Source organism: Mesoplodon mirus, assembly GCF_964341445.2.
Source record: "Mesoplodon mirus genome assembly, chromosome: 1".
Classification (NCBI taxonomy): Eukaryota; Metazoa; Chordata; class Mammalia; order Artiodactyla; family Ziphiidae; genus Mesoplodon; species Mesoplodon mirus.
The window spans coordinates 21996524-22016674 of record NC_138976.1 but is presented as its reverse complement, the minus strand read 5'-3'; the positions used below and the strand labels follow the sequence as shown (position 1 = coordinate 22016674).

At 41.4% G+C, this 20151-nt stretch overlaps 1 protein-coding gene across 1 annotated transcript in view; it reads right to left on the bottom strand.

Moving 5' to 3' along the window:
• LOC309801737 (uncharacterized protein) overlaps positions 1 to 20151 on the bottom strand; it is a 99816-nt gene that overhangs the window by 56409 nt on the left and 23256 nt on the right.

Here is a 20151-nt window from a genome sequence, read left to right as displayed (position 1 = left end):
CATTATATTACATTTTACATATAAATTCTATTTATTTACTTTCTAACTGCTGTTTATTACATAAACTTGTTTTCATTGTTCAATTAATATATTCTTCTGTGAATACTGTTTAGGGTATCTTGGATTAGTATCCTAATTTTTCATATTAAAATCATTAGAAAATTTTTTCCATCTACTGACTTTTTTCCCTTAGTAGAAAGGTTTTCATGAATGAATAGACATCCTTAAGCAAAGGATAGGTATACTTTTTGCATTAGCAATGCTCTCTGAAGAGTAAAAATGTAGTCACATTGCCTCATAGAGCTCGTGGCTATTATCTTCAGAACCAACTGAAGCAGCTGGAAAATTTAAGTCCTTGAGATTCATTGGACCTGTTCTTATTCGTAACATGTTGAGTTTGTTATCCTAAGGACCAAGGTTTGGCCTCTTAACACTGACAGGAAATGGCTAGAGACGCATTGACTAAGGCCCATGAAGAATCAAGTAAACATAAAGATAAGGCTTTGTATCAGTGAAGATTAGGTTTAATCAAATATAGCAGAGCCTCACATTAGTAATGCTTACACAAGATAGCAGCTCATTTCTCTGTCTTGTATAAACATCTGCAGGGTAGGTAATCCAGGGATATTGTGGAATCTCTGTTCCTCAAAGACTCCACCTCCTTCTAGTTTACTGCTTTCTTATTACAATGGTGTAGTCCTTATCCTCATAGTCCAAGAAGGCAGCTAGAGCTCCAGCTCTCATGCCACATTACAAGTGGTAGGATGGAAAGAATGACAAAGAAGAAGGGGAGGGTGCTGGTTAATTTTATGTGTCAACTTGACTGACCATGGAATGCTCAGATTAAACATTGTTTCTAGATGTGTCTGTGAGAGTGTTTCCCAATGAGATTGGCACTTGAATTTGCGAACTTGATAAAGTTTACTGCCCTTCCCAGTGAGGGTGGGCATCATTCAATATGTTGAGGGCCTAAATAGAACAGAAGGTGGAGGAAGGAGGAATTCAGTGGGATATCCCATCTCATCCTGCTTCAGACTGCAATTTACACCATCAGCTCCCCTGGTTCTCAGGGCTTTGGACTCAGACTGAGTCTCCAGGATCTGCAAACAGCAGATTGTGGGACTTCCCAGGCTCCATAATTGTGTGAGCCAATTCCTCATAATAAACAAATAAATATCTCCCATTGGTTCTGTTTCTCTGGAGAATCTTGAATAATACAGGGCACAAAGGGCATATGCCAGCTGTCCTATAAGATAGGTTTCTAGAAGCTGTCATGTTACAATTCTATTTGTAATCCATTCGCCTTAGTCACGTGGCTGTAGTTAATTGCAGGAGATGCTAAGAAATACAGCCTTAATTCTGTGCAAACATGTGACCTAGTTAAAAATTGGGGATTCTTTGATTCTGAAAGAAGAGATGACCAGATATTGTGGAACAATAAACAGTTTCTACCACAAAATCCTCCATAATTCTAATTCTGCATTATATTGTTTTTAATGTAAGAGCTGCCACTCACTCCCAGAAAGCCCCTTGTCTATAGAAACTTGCTCAGCTACATTGGGAAAAAAATAAAAGAGTTGACAAAATAGTTTCTTAGAAATTTTATCTCCGTATGTATCTGTTTCCCAGCCGGTCGCACAATTGCCAGGACAATGCTAGCCCATGATAAAATAGCTATCATAAGACTCTGAACTATGGGCAATACACATGAAGTTTAGCTAATGTAGCATTACGAATTTCTTCATCAAGTGATCAACACATTCTTCACCTTTAATTCTCATTCAGGTTCATCAGAGATGGACCTGGGCAGCATAATTGTGATATGGATTATGGATACTGGTTTGTCGTGTACATCTAATATAATAAGCAATATGTGTGGATGTGGAATCAGGTTCTTTGACTGGATCCAGATAATTAAAAAGTCTTTCATCTTTTTGGACATGTTCCCAGCAAGTATGACAGTAAAGCTTCACTTTGTGTTTCTCAGAGAAGATGAAATGTATTGATAATAGTTATCACAATTCCCTATCCTATTATCCAGGCTGCCTAAGATCTCATCATGTGTTGTACTACATCAAACACACAGCCAGATGATCCACATAGTCCTATAACAAAGGCAGTATGCTCGCTTCATGCCCCCTTCTGTAAGCTAGGGATCAACAGCCATGACATACATGTATATGTTTATGTTTCAATTTGGGTCCAAAAGCACCATCATGAAATTCCCATATTATTAATTCCCCAAAGAAATTCCAATGAGAAAAATCATGCAGGTACCAATGGAAGGACACTGGCTGCTATGATACAGAGAGGGACACACGACGAACGTACTATAGCTGAAATCATAAGGCTTCTCAGAAAAACCCACATACAACTAAGAATTGCCTTTCCTCATAACTCTGTCAGCCCTTTTCAAGCACAAACTGCCTTCCTTGGAGCCAATGAACTTACCCAAAAACAAAGATCACCTGCAGATTTTGTTTTTATAAACTTCACCTTCATCTCTGTCCAAGGAGACAATCTATGCAAAGTTTGTCTTCACCATATACTGTGCTCTAACTAAATGTCTCTGAGTACCCTCTGATTCTCTAATAATGTTCCTAGTGTAAGAGCAAAAAGACGACTTTGGAGCGGAATTGATTCCCCCTCTAATGAAACACTTCACTGTTCGACTTCACCAACTCTTTTTTTTTTTTTTTTTTTTAAATATTTCTTTTTTTTTTTTTAAGTTTTCTACATACAACAGCTTTCTTTTTTTTTTTTTAATTAATTTATTTATTTTTGCTGTGTTGGGTCTTCACTTCTGTGCGAGGGCTTTCTCTAGTTGTGGCAAGCGGGGACCACTCTTCATCGCGGTGCGCGGGCCTCTCACTGTCGCGGCCTCTCTTGTTGTGGAGCACAAGCTCCAGACGCGCAGGCTCAGCAGTTGTGGCTCACGGGCCTAGTTACTCTGCGGCATGTGGGATCCTCCCAGACCAGGGCTCGAACCCGTGTCCCCTGCACCGGCAGGCAGACTCCCAACCACTGCGCCACCAGGGAAGCCCTTCACCAACTCTTGTAAACAGTCCTCAAAGTGCACAACTGAATGTTCTGGCAGAAAATCCCAAGTCTCAAGAGGCAGTTGGGCCTAATGATATAATTAAACCAATTTCACCAAACTCAAGGGCATACAAGGAGGTGGCAGGAACCACAAAGAGGTGTCTGAAGCTAGTTCACCATCCATTTGAAAATATTGAGAACTGATAACATTTTGACTCATCCACAGATGTTAAATGTCTATAGTTATGACCCATAGGTCTTGCTAAAGGCTTCTACTCTACCCAGATTCAGTTTTAATAGTCCACAACTCTAAAGTATCTCATTGGTCTCTCACAAATGCTCACCTCTAAGGGAACAGAAAGACTTCTCACCAGAAGTCTTAGGTGACTTCACCTTCCTAGACTGCAAGAGGGGTACTTGGGGGACAACTTCTTTTTCTGCTGGTTAATCACAGGCTTCAGCATCTGAGTGACAAGGACTTGGAAAGTACTGAGCCCTTCAAAACCCCTCTGTGGTTGGCCACACCTTGAGATCTGACCTGTGGGACAGGAGAACACTGCATCATGACTGTAGGTGTAAGGAAACAACCCTTGGCCTACATGCATCTGGACTGGATGACCATGAGACTTCACTGGCACTTCTGTCATGCTGCTCTACAAGGTGATCCAGGGACCCACTTCTTTCTTTTTGCTCCACTCTCCCCTATGTTGTTGTCCTCATCCAGCTGATCAAAGCTAATTTACTACTTTAATTCAAACATTCCAGCCGAAAGAAAGGGGGACTGAGAAGGCGTGGACAGTTTTTTTCTCAAGGACTTGACCTGGAAGTTGAAAACATCATTTCCACTCAATCCCATTGGCCAGATTTAGTCACGTGGACACGCCCAGATGCAAAGGATGGTGGGAAATATAGTGTCTAGCCAGGAAGCCGGATGCTTAGTTAAAATTTAGGGGTTTCTATTAGTGAAAGGGGAAATGAAAAATGGATATTGAAAGATTATCAGTCCCTGCCAAAATGACATTTATTTAATGGATGATTGCTAGATCATGGCTAGTGGTTGACTAGATGATTGAGAATGCTTGGGGGAAGGGATATGATCACTTTGAGGGGAACTGATTATTTTGGGGGGATTAATTAGCTTTAGGTATGATTAGGCTTACGGAAAGGAAGACCACTGAGTATGTCGGGATTGACAGTGACTGTATTTGGTGAGCCTGAATTAGTTGATTAGATAAGAATTTTGATAAGCTATATAACTCCCAGCTTAATATCAAAATGCAAAGAAAGGGTTCAGTTATGTTTGGTCATTTTGAGAAGTAACCTTTTTGGTTTGCCAATTAAAACTTTGAAGTGAAAGTTGCTTATACTTAGTTATTCAAAAAATAAAAGTATTCAGTTCTTTCTTCTGCTTCTCCTTGTGCATTGTACATCAGTGTCAATATTCATTCCATTCGAGGTCCATTTGGTCTCTTAAAAGCTAGCCACAAGTAGCTCTCAATAGCTCCTCTGGGCAGACACCAAAGAAGTAAATCTGATCCTAAGTAAAATCTAGTAGCTTGCCAATATTTTCACCAGTTAGGAATTATAGGAATTTAGCCATAGAATTTGAAAATAAATTGAAGTCTCTTTTTAGCCATTTTTTGTTTTTAGTAGAGACCAAGATCCCATTCATTGCAAAATGTTTTCCTAGACATGAATGCTTGTGTTTGATCCAGGAATAATAAATGATTGACTGTTACCCAGCAGCAGGGTGGGGTGGGATTCCTGGCACTTTTTTTTTTTTTTAAGCAAAGGAAAAAACAACTGAGCAGAATTTGTTCTTTCAAGAGCTTTTTGTGGAAATGTAGACTAAAGAGACTACGGGACTTTTTAAATCACTTATGGCAATAATTACAAATATGGTTACACAAAGCTAGTGGGAATGCTGTTTTAAATCACTATAACTTATCTGACCTAGATGTTGCCATTAGTGGCGTTAACTAACAAGGCATCTTCAGCTTGTTAACTTTATTATCTTAACGAGTTCTAAGTTCAAATGTTTTCTTTTTAAATATAAATATTTGATTTTGCTAAAGCTAATTTGAAATTCTTGAGTGTTGCCTTGACTATGCACAGAAAAGATCAGTTTTTTTGGAAGCAGCTGGAAAATCCACTGTTGGAATTTAAAAACAGCTAACGTGTTGTAAGTCATTATATTTCATTGTAAAATCCTTTTTTTTTTTTTTTTTTTTTTTTGCGGTACTCGGGCCTCTCACTGTTTGTGGCCTCTTCCGTTGCGGAGCACAGGCTCCGGACGCGCAGGCTCAGCGGCCATGGCTCACGGGCCCAGCCGCTCCGCGGCATGTGGGATCTTCCCAGACCGGGGCACGAACCCGTGTCCCCTGCATCGGCAGGCGGACTCTCAACCACTGCACCACCAGGGAAGCCCTATTGTAAAATTCTTTACAATACAGAATAAAATTTAAAATTCTTTTTAACCCAAACCTTGATGCTAGGCGTCACAAAAGAAACGTTCGTCTCATTTAAGAAGTGCTCTAGGGCTTCCCTGGTGGCGCAGTGGTTGGGTGTCCGCCTACCGATGCAGGGGACGCGGGTTCGTGCCCCGGTCCGGAGGAGATCCCACGTGCCGCGGGGCGGCTGGGTCCGTGGGCCGTGGCTGCTAGGCCTGCGCGTCCGGAGCCTGTGTTCCGCAACAGGAGAGGCCGAAGCGGTGGGAGGCCCGCGTACCTCAAAGAAAAAAAAAAGAAGTGCTCTAAACCAGCAATTCTCAAACATTTGTCCAGAAAATTAGCAGAAATTAAAAGACCAACAATAGCTTTAGATGTTGAAGAGGATAGAGAGAAATAAATACTCATATTCTGTTGGTGCTAATGTAAACTACGTCAATTTTTAAATATAAAGCTATGATATTAGGTAGAACATGCAGAACAAGGAGACTGAATAAAGAAATGAAAATTCAACCATCAACCATCCTCTAAGAAAGAAAACTAAGGGGCCTAAAGCTCAAAAGCCCTGTTTCACAGGTGGAGTCCCTACGCATTGACGGGCCGAGTTACCAGATTTAGCAAATAAAAATACAGAATGGCCAATTCAATTTGAATTTCAAACAAGCAACGAATACTTTTTTTTAGTATAAAGATGTCAACGTACCCAGGACGTGTCAGGTATTTTCGCCAGAAGCCATCTTTGCCGGAGGCATCTTTGCCGCAAGCCTTTCCCCGCCTTTCCCCGCCTTTCCCCGCCTTTCCCCGCCTTTCCCCGCGTTTTCCCGCGTTTTCTCGCGTTTTCCCGCATCACTAATTGGCCGTAAGGCAATTTTGCCGTAAAAGGACGAAAAATAAAAGGGGAACGAACATTAAAAAGGACATAATGAAGCATGAGAAATGAACAACAAAATTAAACAGACTTTATTGCAAAATACAAAACATTTAAATACATTTAAAACGTGTATAGATTCACGGCAATAATGCACAAATAACTGACTTTATTTGTGCATTGTACCTAAGCACTTGTACCTAAGCACAGAGTCTCTCATTCATAGTATTTTATACGCCCTCCCCCCGCCTTTTTTTTCTTTGTTCATTCCTCTCCTTGTTCAGCATCACACTTTTTCTTTTTTGCTAAAATTTGTTCCCTTGTTAAGAGAGCTGTCGGGAATTCCCCGGAGGTCCAGCTGTTAGGACTCCATGCTCTCACTGCCGAGGGCCGGGGGTTCAATCCCTGGTCAGGGAACTAGGATCCCACAAGCGGTGCAGTAGGCCAAAAAGAGAGGTGTCAGTTCCCAGAAACAGACTCACAGATAGAGAACAGACTTGTGGTTGCCAAGGGGATGGGTTGTGGGGAGGGTTGGATTGGGAGTTTGGGGTTAGCAGATGCAAACTATTATACACAGAATGGATAAAAAACAAGGTCCTACTGTATAGCACAGGGAACTATATTCAATATTCTGTAATAAACCATAACGGAAAAGAAAAAAAATATATATGTATACATATACATATATATCTGAATCACTTTGCTGTACACCAGAAACTAACACAACATTGTAAATCAACTGTACTTGAATAAAAATAAAAATAAACTTAAAAGAGAGGTGTTAGTTCCCAATAACTAGAGTGCACGTTTGTGACCGAGGTTTGTATTGCATAATGAAAGCTTCTACACAGTTGTTTGTTCTTGGCACATTGTCACATGTCTGTTGATAGACGTTCCAAAGTTCTGTGGGAAGTGTGGGTTCAACGGTATGCCTTCAAGACACTCCGAGGTCTCTTTCTCTTCCACCCTAGTGTGTTTCAAAATTGGAAGCCAACTCTGGGGGGGGCAGATCATCCCATCCTCATCTGTTAGCTCGATAAAGCCATCAATAATGTCGCCAACTGGAAGAAATGCTAAAACATCTCAACCAGTTAACCAACCTGTCAAACCCAAAACTGTCAACCCGTTATTTTCTCTTTCACGGCAAAATTGCCTTACGGCCAATTAGTGATGCGGCAAAAATATTGCGGTTAAAATGCCTGTGGCAAAGATATCTACTGCAAAAATGCTTACGGCAAAAGTACCCAGGACACTTCGGAACATACTTATAATACTTTAGAAAGTATTCACTGTTTATCTGAAATTGAAGCTTTACTGGCAACCTATGTTTTATCTGGCAGCCCTAATTTAATATAAAACAAGAAGAAGAAAGTTGTACCTTGGATTGTTGCTAAAAATCCTGCCTTGAGTCTCCTCTTTTAAGTTGTCCCTTCCCCCAGGGAATACTGCTGCCAACCATTTATAACAGGAATTGCTCAGCTAGTCCCTTTATTTTACCCTTATCCTTGAGTCTGTCTTACAATATCCTCCAATATCCGTCATTCATTTCCTTTTTCTTTTTCATTCATAAGCCTTTTCAATTTCAAGTTGCAGTTAACAGCACCAGGTATATTCCAGAGTCCGTCCTCTTACCTATCTCAAAACTATAAACTACTAAATTTCCCTAGGGAAGGGCATAAGAGGCCAAATCCAAATCAGAGAGCACAAATAATTAAAAGGCTAAATCTTTGGGGGTGCTCAACTGCAAAGACACAATTGCTTCACTACTCTCGGAGCTTTTAGAAGAAAGCAAACATCCTTTGGAACAGACAAGCCAGGAAAAGATTCTTTCAAGTACCTGTACATGAAGTTTACCTGGAGCCTGATTAGTTCAAATCGCATTTACCTTGATTTAGAACTAAGCCCCTTCTACTACCACCAGATCTTTAGAGGCTTGAAATGGCCAGTTACAAATATGAGAAAATATAATCAACTAAAACATTTAAAATTATAAAGAAATTTGGATAATGACTTGATATTTGATGATATTAGGGAATCATTGTTCAATGTTTCAGGGTGTTGTGATAATGGTTACATTTTTAATAAAAGTTCTTATCTTTTAAATACATCCTGGAATGTTTGCAGATTAAGTGATAGTTCTGGAATTAGCTTCCAAAGGTAGGATGTGGACTGGGTGGAAGTATAAATGGAATAAACAATCTTCCATTGGGATAATGGGTACCTAGGAGCACAATATACTATTCTTTGTGTTTTTATGTATGTTTGAAGTTTGCCATAATATAATGTTTAAAATAAAAATTATCCATTCAACAGAATATTATACTTAAAAAGGAAGAAAATTCTGACACATGCTACAACATGGATGACACCTGAAGACATTCTAAGTGAAATAAGCCAGTCAAAAAAGGCAAATAGTGTATGATTTCACTTATACGAGGTACTTAGAGTATTAAAATTCATAGAGACAGAAAGTAGAATGGTGTGCTGAGGATGGGAGGAATGGGAAGATAGTGTTTAACTGGTACAGAGCTACAGTTTGGGAGGAGGCAAACAGTTCTGCGGATGGATGGAGGTGATGGTTGCCCAACAGTGTGAAGGCACTTAACGCTACTGACCTGTACACTTTAAAATCATAAATATTATGTTGTGTATACTTTACCCCGGTAAAAAATGATATCAATTTAGTTTCGTAAGTAAAGAGTGCGACTTTCATAATGGATAGAAAAAATAAAAATGGAAAATAGCAATAAAATATAAGGGAATTAGAAACTAACTTTTATTCTTTTTTTTTAATTATTTATTTATTTATTTATTTATCTATTTTTGGCTGTGTTGGGTCTTCGTTTCTGTGCGAGGGCTTTCTCTAGTTGTGGCAAGCGGGGGCCACTCTTCATCGTGGTGTGCAGGCCTCTCACTATCGCGGCCTCTCTTGTTGCGGAGCAAAAGCTCCAGACACGCAGGCTCAGTAGTTGTGGCTCACGGGGCTAGTTGCTCTGCGGCATGTGGGATCCTCCCAGACCAGGGCTCGAACCCGTGTCCCCTGCATTGGCAGGCAGATTCTCAACCACTGCGCCACCAGGGAAGCACCTAACTTTTATTCTTGAAGAATAAACACACATTCTTTTCAAGATGGAAAAAAAAATCTATCCTCTTAGTCTCCCCAGACAGCAAATTTAAATTTCCTTTTATCTTTGAATGTATAAAATAAAAAGAAATAAAAATAATAAATAAAAATTATCATAGAAGGCAAGCCTTGCCATGAGATGGCTTTTACCCAGACAGTAAGTATGACAATTCCCATAAGCCCCTATGTCCTCACTTTCCCTAAGAATCAGACCACAAACATCAGGTGAGAGCCGTTCCATATGGTTGAAATCCCTGTGCTGGTCACCCACCACCCACACCCGGCTGCTCTTCCATAGTCATCTTGAATCCTAGGGGTCATTACCTGTAATTCCAATCCCTTTGGCCAAATACCAGGAGCTTTACCACAAAAAACAAAAGCAGAAAGCAGATAAAATGATAAAGCAGCAATTTTTTAGCAATTCTAAGAAAATCCCATTACTATCTAGGATCCACGTGGCAAGTCTGCTCACAAGATTAAACGTCTCCTGCTTTTGCATTCACTGTTTTTCATTTTCTCTTGCCCTGAAAGATAACTGACAATATTTGATTACCTCTAAAACGTCAAAGCCCATGGAAATAAACTAATCCTTGCAGTGTTCCCTAAGTACCCATCCCACCACATGTGTCTCTAATCCAAAGCAAGCACCACGGGCTTAGGGCTGAGGACTCTATGGGTCCTTTGACTGGGGCCTTCCAGGATGCCAACCCTCCAGGGAACTCATCCTCATGTAGTGACCTGGCCGTGCCTAGGGTCTACCTCCTCCACATCAGGCAAACAGCCCGAGTGACAAGCAGCACAGCAGTGAATGTAGCAAGGAAGACCCTGCTTCCATGGAGCTAGAGCCAAGAGGAGAAAATGAACGCTGAAGGAGTTCTAAGTGCGGAGAGTGCCATTGTTACCAAACCCAGGTCTGGCTGCTCGCCGCTCAAAAGCCAATTCTCGAGAGACAAGCCTTGGTAGGAAAGGACAGGTTGCTTTATTTTTGAGACTGGCCACCGGAGGGGAGGGCGGACGCCTGTCCAAAGGCCGACTCCCCCCTTGACAATCAAGGGGCAAGAGCTTTTATAGATAGAGGGAGGGGGCTACATGCTGCAGAAACAATACAGTCAGCTCTCACAGTCATCTTGAAATTGGTCATTGGTGGTCTGACCAGCGTCATCTCGATTGTTTTAGGTACAGTTAATCTTCAGTTCCACTGTCGGTTTGTTTCCATTTCCCTGAGGCCAATTCTTGGAATTGTGGCAGCTTATGTCATGGCTACAGCCTGGTCATCATATAGTTAACTTCTTCCTCCTGATGGGGGCTTCAGTATCTACAAGACAGCTCCCAGGATATGGTTCAGAATATTACCTATAGCCCTTAAGGAGGAACTAAAAGTCCTTGGCTATGCTTATGACTAAACTATTATTATTTGGTCTCCTTTGACTGTTTTCCTCTGTTTCTGCATTATCTCACTTCTCTGATTAAACTTATTCTTTGGCTAAATATTTTCCCACGGACTAAAGGCAGGCTGAGGACGTGGCGGGCAGGTGGGGGGAGTATCATAGGGTCCTGCTCCGTTTCACCATGAAGGAGTACAGAACACTTTGGAAACCCAGGACGGGCTGCCTAACCTAGCCTAGTGTGGCAGTGGTCAGGGAAGGCTCCTCTGGCATGAGACAGGAAGAGGGGATCGAAGTTACAGCTCATCCTGGAAAAAAAACCTTCCAATGGGATGCCCTGACTCAGGAGGTATCCAGAGGGCAGAGCTTGAGTAGAGGATGCTGGGGAGAACAGCTTCCACCCTGGATGGGCTAGAAACAAGTGAAGTAGCACAGGCTGTAGAGACAAACAGTCCTGGGTTCCATTCCCAGCTCCATCACTTAATAACCGTGGAAATGTAGGCAAGTTGCTTGACTACCATATAAGTTGATATACCCTTAATATATCGTGTATGTATTATTATGCCACAAAAGTCTCTGTCTCTTTCTGTGCTTTGACTTGTGTTACAAAAAGGCGAACTCCTGTTATCCCAGCTTGGTGTGGTATGTCTCACTCATGCCAAAAGGGAGACGGTGTGTGACGGGCCCTAATAAAGGAGCAAGGAGTGGGGAAATCTTGCCACATAAAAATGGAGTTAACACAAACTGCACAGGTAGGACACATAGAATGTGCACAGTAAATATTTGTTGGGTAGAACTGATGAACAAAATTAGTAAAAGGCATCAAGCACAGTGCCTGACACACTGGGAATTTTCATTAACTACAACGATAAAATTAGTATTACTATCAGATGCTTGCTGAGATCTCTCCCATTTAACCACCAAATCTCTAAGGCATGAATGAGTCAGGATCAGGCTCACATCCAGTGGACACTGAAGACCTTCTTCCTTGGGGCCCAGAACAGGGTACCCAGAGGAGCCACTGTGTTTGTGAACCTTCTCCCCCTTCAGTTACCTTCTCCCACTAACTCTGCACTCGTGGGAAGGCAGGACATCGTCCCTAGAGCCTTGGAGAGCACACCTCACATTCCAGACTTTGAATTACCTCTGGGATCAGCGTCTTTGCTGGCATCATTGCTAGATCTTCACATCTACTCCAGCAGAGAGACAGGCTGGATTCCTATCCACATTCTGCAGGTGAGAAACCTGAGGCTCAGAGAAAGAAGGGAGTCTGCCCTGCTCAAAGGGTGAGTCAGGACTCTGGATCCAAATCCTTAGCTCCTGATCCCCAGGCCAAAGCTAGTTCTTTCCATTTTCCCATTTCTTTTTCATTATTTTCAATCCAAATGATGATTTTTTTTTCAGAGCACAAAATAACACTTGCCCATTGTAGAAAGTTTGGACAAAACCAAAGCAGTATAAGAGGGAATTTGATCTCCTAGAATTAACTGCTCTAAAAAGTTTGAAATAAGTTCCCTCTGTTAATTAAAAAAAATTTTTTTACAGTTTTATTGTGGTATAGTTAATGTACTACAATTTTTTTTAATCTGGCTCCTTAATTAATTAATTAATTTTTGGCTGGGTTGGGTCTTAGTTTCTGTGTGAGGGCTTTCTCTAGTTGTGGCAAGCGGGGGCCATTCTTCATCGCGGTGTGCGGGCCTCTCACTGTCGCGGCCTCTCTTGTTGCAGAGCACAGGCTCCAGACGCGCAGGCTCAGTAGTTGTGGCTCACGGGCCTAGTTGCTCTGCGGCATGTGGGATCTTCCCAGAGCAGGGCTCGAACCTGTGTCCCCTGCATTAGCCGGCAGATTCTCAACCACTGCGCCACCAGGGAAGCCCTGTTACAATTTTTAATTGTTCATTTTTATACACATTTTTATGTGATTGAGAATATTATTGTATGTGCACATTTATATCTTATGATTCACCTAATTTTATATCATAACCAGCTCTACTGTGTTACTAAAAACCCTTTGTTAACATCTTTTGATGTGTGAATAATTTTCCATTTCCATTATTACACCAGTTATTGAGTATGCAACTTACTGGTGGACACTATGTTTACAATGTTTCTCTTGTAAATGACGATGAAATGAACATTTTTGTTGAGAAAACTTGATTCATTTTTTTTAATGCTTTCTTTAGGACTGAGCTCTAGAAGGGGATTGCTGGTTCAACAGGTATCATCTGATCCCTGATGCTCTCACCAGCAGGAGGTGCTCAAAGGAAAGCCCTCTCCAGTTGATACAACTGTCATTCAGAAGCAAAGTAACTTCTAAATTAGTTAAGTAAATTTAATAGAAAAGTGTAATCTTTAACTTTTCAAAATATGCTTTGTATTTTTTTTTTTTTTTGGCTGTGTTGTGTCTTCGTTGCTGCACACGGGCTTTCTCTAGTAGCGGTGAGTGGGGGCTGTTCTTTGTTGCAGTGCGCGGGCTTCTCATTGCGGTGGTTTCTCTTGTTTTGGAGCACAGGCTTCAGCAGTTGTGGCACGCATGCTCAGTAGTTGTAGTGCATGGGCTTAGTTGCTCCATGGCATGTGGGATCTTCCTGGACCAGAGCTTGAATCCGTGTCCCCTGCATTGGCAGGAGGATTCTTAACCACTGTGCCACCAGGGAAGCCCACTTTCTATGTTTTGAAACATATTGGTCTTATGTCTGACAGCTTCAGTAGGTGTAAAACTTACTAAATATTCCAGCTGAAATTCAGTGAAGATATTATGGGATCGTGCTAAATTCCCAGGTACCATTAGAATAAGTTAAATAGCTCCTATTGTACCTAAGTTGCCCAGGTAGCAGAGGTCCACAAGAATAGATCTCAGAGCAATTTTGCCAGCTCGAACCCATCCTCCAAAGTCCAGACTAGAATAACACCTGCCTGCTCAACATCTCTACTTGGATGTACAGTAGAATCCTCAAATTTAATAAGTCCAGAATAGAACTCTCAGTTTCTCAGTGCCCCTCTTCCAACTTGCTCCTTCCCCAATTTTTCCCATATAAGTAAATGGGGCATCACCACCCACCTGGTTGCTCAGGCTGAAAACCTATGGATCTTCCTTGACTCTTCTTTCCCTCACCCTCTCCATCCAGTGTATCAGGGAGTCCTGTCTGCCTCCTTCAAAATATATACAAATTGAGCCTACTCAGTAGGTGCACGTGCTTCCCATTCTTCATGTTTCAGAGCACGTTCCTCCCCAGCTCAAAACCCACCCATGGCATCCTGTCACACTGGGAAAATAAATCCCAGTTCCCACACAATCCATGTCCTGTCCACCTCTGCAGCCTTATCTCCCACCACTCGCCCCTCCTTCCCTTCCCTTCCCTCCAGCCACACTGACGTCCTCCCAAGCTCCTTACTTGACACCAAACTCCCAAGCTCCCTTCTGCCACAAAATCTGGAATGTGCTTTGTCCAGATTGCCAAACTTTGCTCTCCGTCACATCACTCAGGCATCTGCATGAAGCACACCTTCTCACCTACCTAAGATGGACACCCTGCCATTGCGTTCCCTCCCCCTACTACTTTATTCTTCCCCATAACACTCATTACCACCTGACAAGTAATCTCTTCATTTGTTTACTGTCTCCCCATGTGAATGTCCACTCCATGGGGGAAGGGGCTTCATCTGCTGTGTTCATTACTAACACATGGTGCCCAGCACAGGGCACAGTATAGTGCTTAACACATAGAAGTGCTCAATAAATGTTTGTTGAATGAATGCATGAGTAAGTGAGGAAGAAAGGTTTCATTGTGAAGAATGTGCATTAGATTCACTTTGGCTTATAACAAAGAAGAACAAAGAAAAGGTCATTCTCTGCAACTTGAACTACCATTGAGAGGGAATAAACTATAAGGGCTTGGTAAAGTGTAAACCACCAGACAAATGGAGATTATTATCATTACATTAATATGACATTGTGCTAGATGCTGTGTGCTCTGTAAAATGGACAGGACAGAGACCCTGATCTCATGAATAAAGTCATCAGCCAGTTGAGATGCTCACAGAAGGCTCTTGATCAAGGGAAACAGTTTATTGTAGGTACACTAAATTTCTGAGACTATTGGAGACTTTTATTCAAAGAAAGCATTTAAGAAAGTAATAATTTCAATTTTAAGAATTGAACTTTGAAAATTAATTTTGTTTTCAAACACTAATAAAAATCAGTGTTTATTAAAAAGTAGCTATATATGGAAAAAATGAATACTTTGTTAATAAAGTTTAATTTACTGTAAAACAAGTGGATCCCATTTCTGGCTTCTCTAGTTGCACCATGAAATTATCTAGCCGCTGTAACTAAACAAGAGTGGCATCTAGTGGCCACAAGCATAAACTACAGTTCCTTGAAAGGTCAAGTCAGAGAGAGCCTGGGTGTCATTTCATCCACCTTGCGGGTTACCAGATTTCCAGATTTCACAGAGATATAATTTATTTTTAATGGAGACTTACATGGAGTTGTTGAGATTTTATTTTGTTGAGTTAGGATGTTAAACAACAACAATAACAAATACCACCTACTATCTAACAAAAAATAGAACATAATCTCAGAACAAAGGAAATGTACTTCAAATATCAAATATTTAGCTTTAAAAAAAATGTTCCACATTGTTTTTTCTTTCTTCAATAGGAAAATGAGACCTGGAAATCTTTGTGGACAGGTACCAATGTGTAGCCTGGTAATTGGGAACTGGTGCTCAACTGAAACATTCTTTCTACAATAGAGTGTCCTCGGCTTAAGTACTCCCAGCAGTGGAGAGGTGCCCCTCCGCTACCTCCTTCCAGCTCTGCTAGATCGGTTTCTCTTTAAGTAAGGGTAAAATTGGCAGCCTCCACCCATGTGTCCTGATTTTGGCCTGGGGGGTCTCCATGAAGAAGCCTAAACTCTTTTTTTATTTTGACGTGTGAAAGTGGCTCTCAGATCCCCAGCGCTCACCTCTCATGATCTCTTCCCTAAGCCGAATCCCCTTGTTCCTTCAGCCAATACTTATACTCTCAGCTGGCAGAGCAATAAAGTACATTCTATGCCTTCCAGGAGTCTGGTTGCTACAAAGTTAAGATTACAGACATTCCTGAAAAAATCCTGTGAAGGATTAGAAATCTGAAAACTTCTTTCCCCAGGCTAACCAACTCAGAGCAGTAAATAGTTGGCTGGTAGGAAGCAGCAGCATAGCACAGGGAGATCAGCTCCATGCTTTGCGATGACCTAGAGGGGTGGGATAGGGAGGGTGGGAGGGAGACGCAAGAGGGAGGGGACATGTGTGTGCATACGGCTGATTTGCTTTGTTGTGCAACAGTAACTAACACGTATTGTGAAGCAATTATACTCCAGTACAGATCTATTAAAAAAAAATTTTACTTACTCGTCAACGTTGGCAGACAGGCAGCAGGCACCCAGGGGGCTACATTCTCTTACATTACAAATTATATCATTTGCACGTCTAGGTCAAATCTCCTCCCCCAGGCCTCCTGAGTCACTGAATAATGCTGAGTTCTTCCGTCGATCATACTCCATTACTGACCTTTCTAACTTTCTTGCTAGTGGTCTGTGCTTTACATAGGAACAGATGGGTTAGTCTGCCGTTTAATTCATTTTAGCTGTGAGTGATTAAAAGAAAAGAATAGTACGCCCTCCCTATTTAAGGACATTTCCCAGACATTGCACCCCACTTTGTTGGCCACTCCTAGCTCCAAGGGAGGCTGTGTTGTTTTTGTGCTAAGAATAAGAATGAAGGGGAGGGACTTCCCTGGTGGTCCAGTGGCTAAGACTCCACGCTTCCAATGCAGGCGGCCCGGATTCTATCCCTGCTCAGGGAACTAGATCCCACATGCCGCAACTAAGAGTCCAAATGCCACAACTAAAAAACGATCCCGTATGCCGCAGCAAATATCCTGCAAGCCACAGCGAAGATCCCCACATGCCGCAACAAAGACCGAGCGCAGCCAAATTAATGAATAAATATTAAAAAAAAAAAAGAATGAAGGAGAAAACAGGTCGAAGACAACCAGCTATGTTGACGACTAACTTGTGCCACGTGTACAAGATCAGACAGAGGTCAAGTGATCACTAATCAATCCTGGTGATCAGCCTCTCTGGAAAATCACTAAACTTAACACGAAACTGTATAGGACTCCACACCTAAAATGCCCTAAAATAAGATGAATGACAATGACCAGTGGGCAAAATTGGGACAAATGAAAACATACCCAGTAGAATCATGATCATTTAAACAAATGGGATGTTTTCACTCAGATTTTCTGGATTAGTGTTCCTCTGCAGGAATTCCTTCCCAGCATTTCTCAGAAATGTTATGTTTTTCCAAAGCCCAAATCCTAATAAAAATAAGTTGAGGAATCTAGAAACCTGAGAGAACTATTCCCCTGTGAGAATTAAAACTTAATGATCAACATAGAGATCTCACTAGTTCAAAGGAATCCACTAATACCAAATCGAAAGCAAGAGTAGAAAACGCAAAAGCATGTATTGGAAAATGAAGGTCGACAGTTCCAGAATGGAATGGGAGCAGGAAGGAGAGATGTTGTCACAATCTAATCAGTCTTGCCTGTGGTGGGGTAGAGCTGGCTCACAAAGGAGAGAGAGAGAGCCGGCCAGCTGTGAGCATATCTTTCTGACTCTCGGTGACATCACGTAGGTAGCTTGAAATCGACCCTAGTGGGAATATTTACACCTCCCCTCAGAAATTGGCAAAAGCTACATATTATGACTTTTCTCCCCCCCAGGGAGTCAGTTTACCAGCACACACTGGTTATAAGTGTGTGCTTGTAGCCTGGTCTGTTTCTAACAGCAACTCATTGCTACAAATAAAATAAATATTAGTAAGTTCATACACATAGGATATTTACACAAATCGTATGAGTGGTGTCAGAAAAACATAACAAACTTTGGAAGCAAACTAAGTCCTTATATCGGCAATTTCAAGAAGTGATTCTGTGTGGTGCTGTGAACACTGTTAGCAGGTCTGAACATTAATACTATATGAAAACTTTCCAATAATGTAGCTGGCATTTCCAAACATTTGAGTATTCACCATAGGCTACAGTTCCTTGTAAATACTTAACAGAAGAGATGCAAAAGAAAAAGATGTGATTGTTGTTGTAGAACACTCCAACGTGAAAACAGAAACTGCTCTAAAATCTGAATTGGCAAGAGCAATTTTTTTTTTTTAACCCAAGCGCTGGATTTATTTGCTCACTATTCATTTTCACATCCCACCCTCTCCACAACTTTCAGTAAAGTAAGGACTACAAAACAGGGGTCTCCAATCAGGTCCAGGCAGTAGCCACCAGCAAGGGCAATATTAAATTCAATGGCAAAATCAAGACTAAGGCAAGCAGACCAAAAATAATAATAATAATTAAAAAAGGAAATGAGCGTCTATGAAGCAACATGCACCCTAATACTCAACTTGAAGACGTTTGGGACACGCTCTTAATTCAACCAACATCAATGCAAAATGAAAGTTTTCTATGTCTGGAATACCTGTCACAAAGCAAAGATCAAGATTATCTTTAATTCTTGTCCTTTTAAAGTTGGAGCAATTAATTCTTTGTCTTTTTAAAGTTCACTTTTCAAATGATAACTTTTAAATATCAAATGTTTGTGGTATTCTCTTTCAACTTTAAGTGATTTTGTTTGGCATTTATTTGGGGTTAATGTTTCCTTCCTTTTAACGTTTTCTATATCCAATGTCTGTATTAGGTAGAGATCATTTTTCCATGTTATTGAAATAATCTTGTCATAATACATTGATTCATAATAATAACAAACTATAAAACTATGTTATTTACTGAAAACTTCTGAAACTTTTAGCATCATTCTATCACAGAAAATTATTCACTGTTTATTATTATGGTCACTCATTATTTAAAAGCATGTAAATAAGTGTTATGAATAGTGCATAATAATTTATGATTTCAGAAATTCCCAAGAATTCCTGGAAATTCCAATCTGTCATCCCTGACTGCTGAACATTAGTATCAGTTGGGAATTTGGAAACATCATTCTGGATCATTGACTTTCAAACTTTCTGAAGCAGCAGATCTTTTTTTTTTTTTTTTTTTTTTTTGCGGTACGCGGGCCTCTCACTGCTGCGGCCTCTCCTGTTGCGGAGCACAGGCTCCGGACGCGCAGGCCCAGCAGCCATGGCTCACGGGCCCAGCTGCTCCGTGGCATGTGGGATCCTCCCAGACCAGGGCACGAACCTGCGTCCCCTGCATCGGCAGGCGGACTCTCAACCACTGCGCCACCAGGGAAGCCCCAGCAGACCTTTTTTTAATCAAATAAAATCTACCTTGGAAATAGAAGATATAAAGGAGATAAAAACTCTGGCTGAAGGAGATGGGAGAATAAGGAGATGTGACTCTGTCCTAAACTTTGTGACCAAATTGCTGAATGGCTTGGGGTTCATCACTTTAGTGTCTCGAGGTCTTAGTTTCCTCATCTGTAAACTACGGTCGATACCACTCCACTGGGTCCCCGTGCATATCGCAGGAGACAGTTGTGATGATGCTGCAGAAGAGCTTTGCAAACCTGGGACACCTTGTAGAGTTTCAGGCGCTGGACAGACAGAGAACTTCCACACAACTGATCCAGCCCTTGTGCTGTGAGCCTGATGGAAGAGCAAGGACCCCAGACTCCACGCCCCACCCTGGCTACTTTCCTAGGACTCTCTCTCTGCCAGTGTCCCTTCCTTTTAAGAGCTGGGGTTTCAAGACATAAACAAGACCTCAGATTTAAAGTGGGATCAGGCAGCAAAACACAGACATTTTTATTCCTCACATGAAAATTATGAATTATGAAAAGGGGGTTTGAATTTTGAGGAAGTTCCAAGTTCACTGAAACGGGGGCCAGAAAGTTGTATTTCAGTCTGGAACTGCCATACAGTCTAGAGCAATGTCAGGTCCCTCACAGAACGTCAGGTCACATATCTGTAAAAGGCCAGGCAGGCTAGGATGACTCCACTTTTCCACTCACAGGATTCATGTTACCTCGTTCCCCAGCTAAGCTCACACAGGAAAAGGAATCAATTTTGTTCATCTGTGTCCAGAGTGTTCCTGCTAAGTGGACCTCTGGCATTCCTCTGCCCAGAGAGCTCTTTTTGTAAATAACAACAGTAATAGTAAAGTTTGCTCTTTTTAACCTTTGTACTGTCTTTTTAAAAAATAATGTTACATGGAATAAAAAGCAACAAATTCTTGTTAAAATATATTCAAACGATGCAGAAGAATATAAAG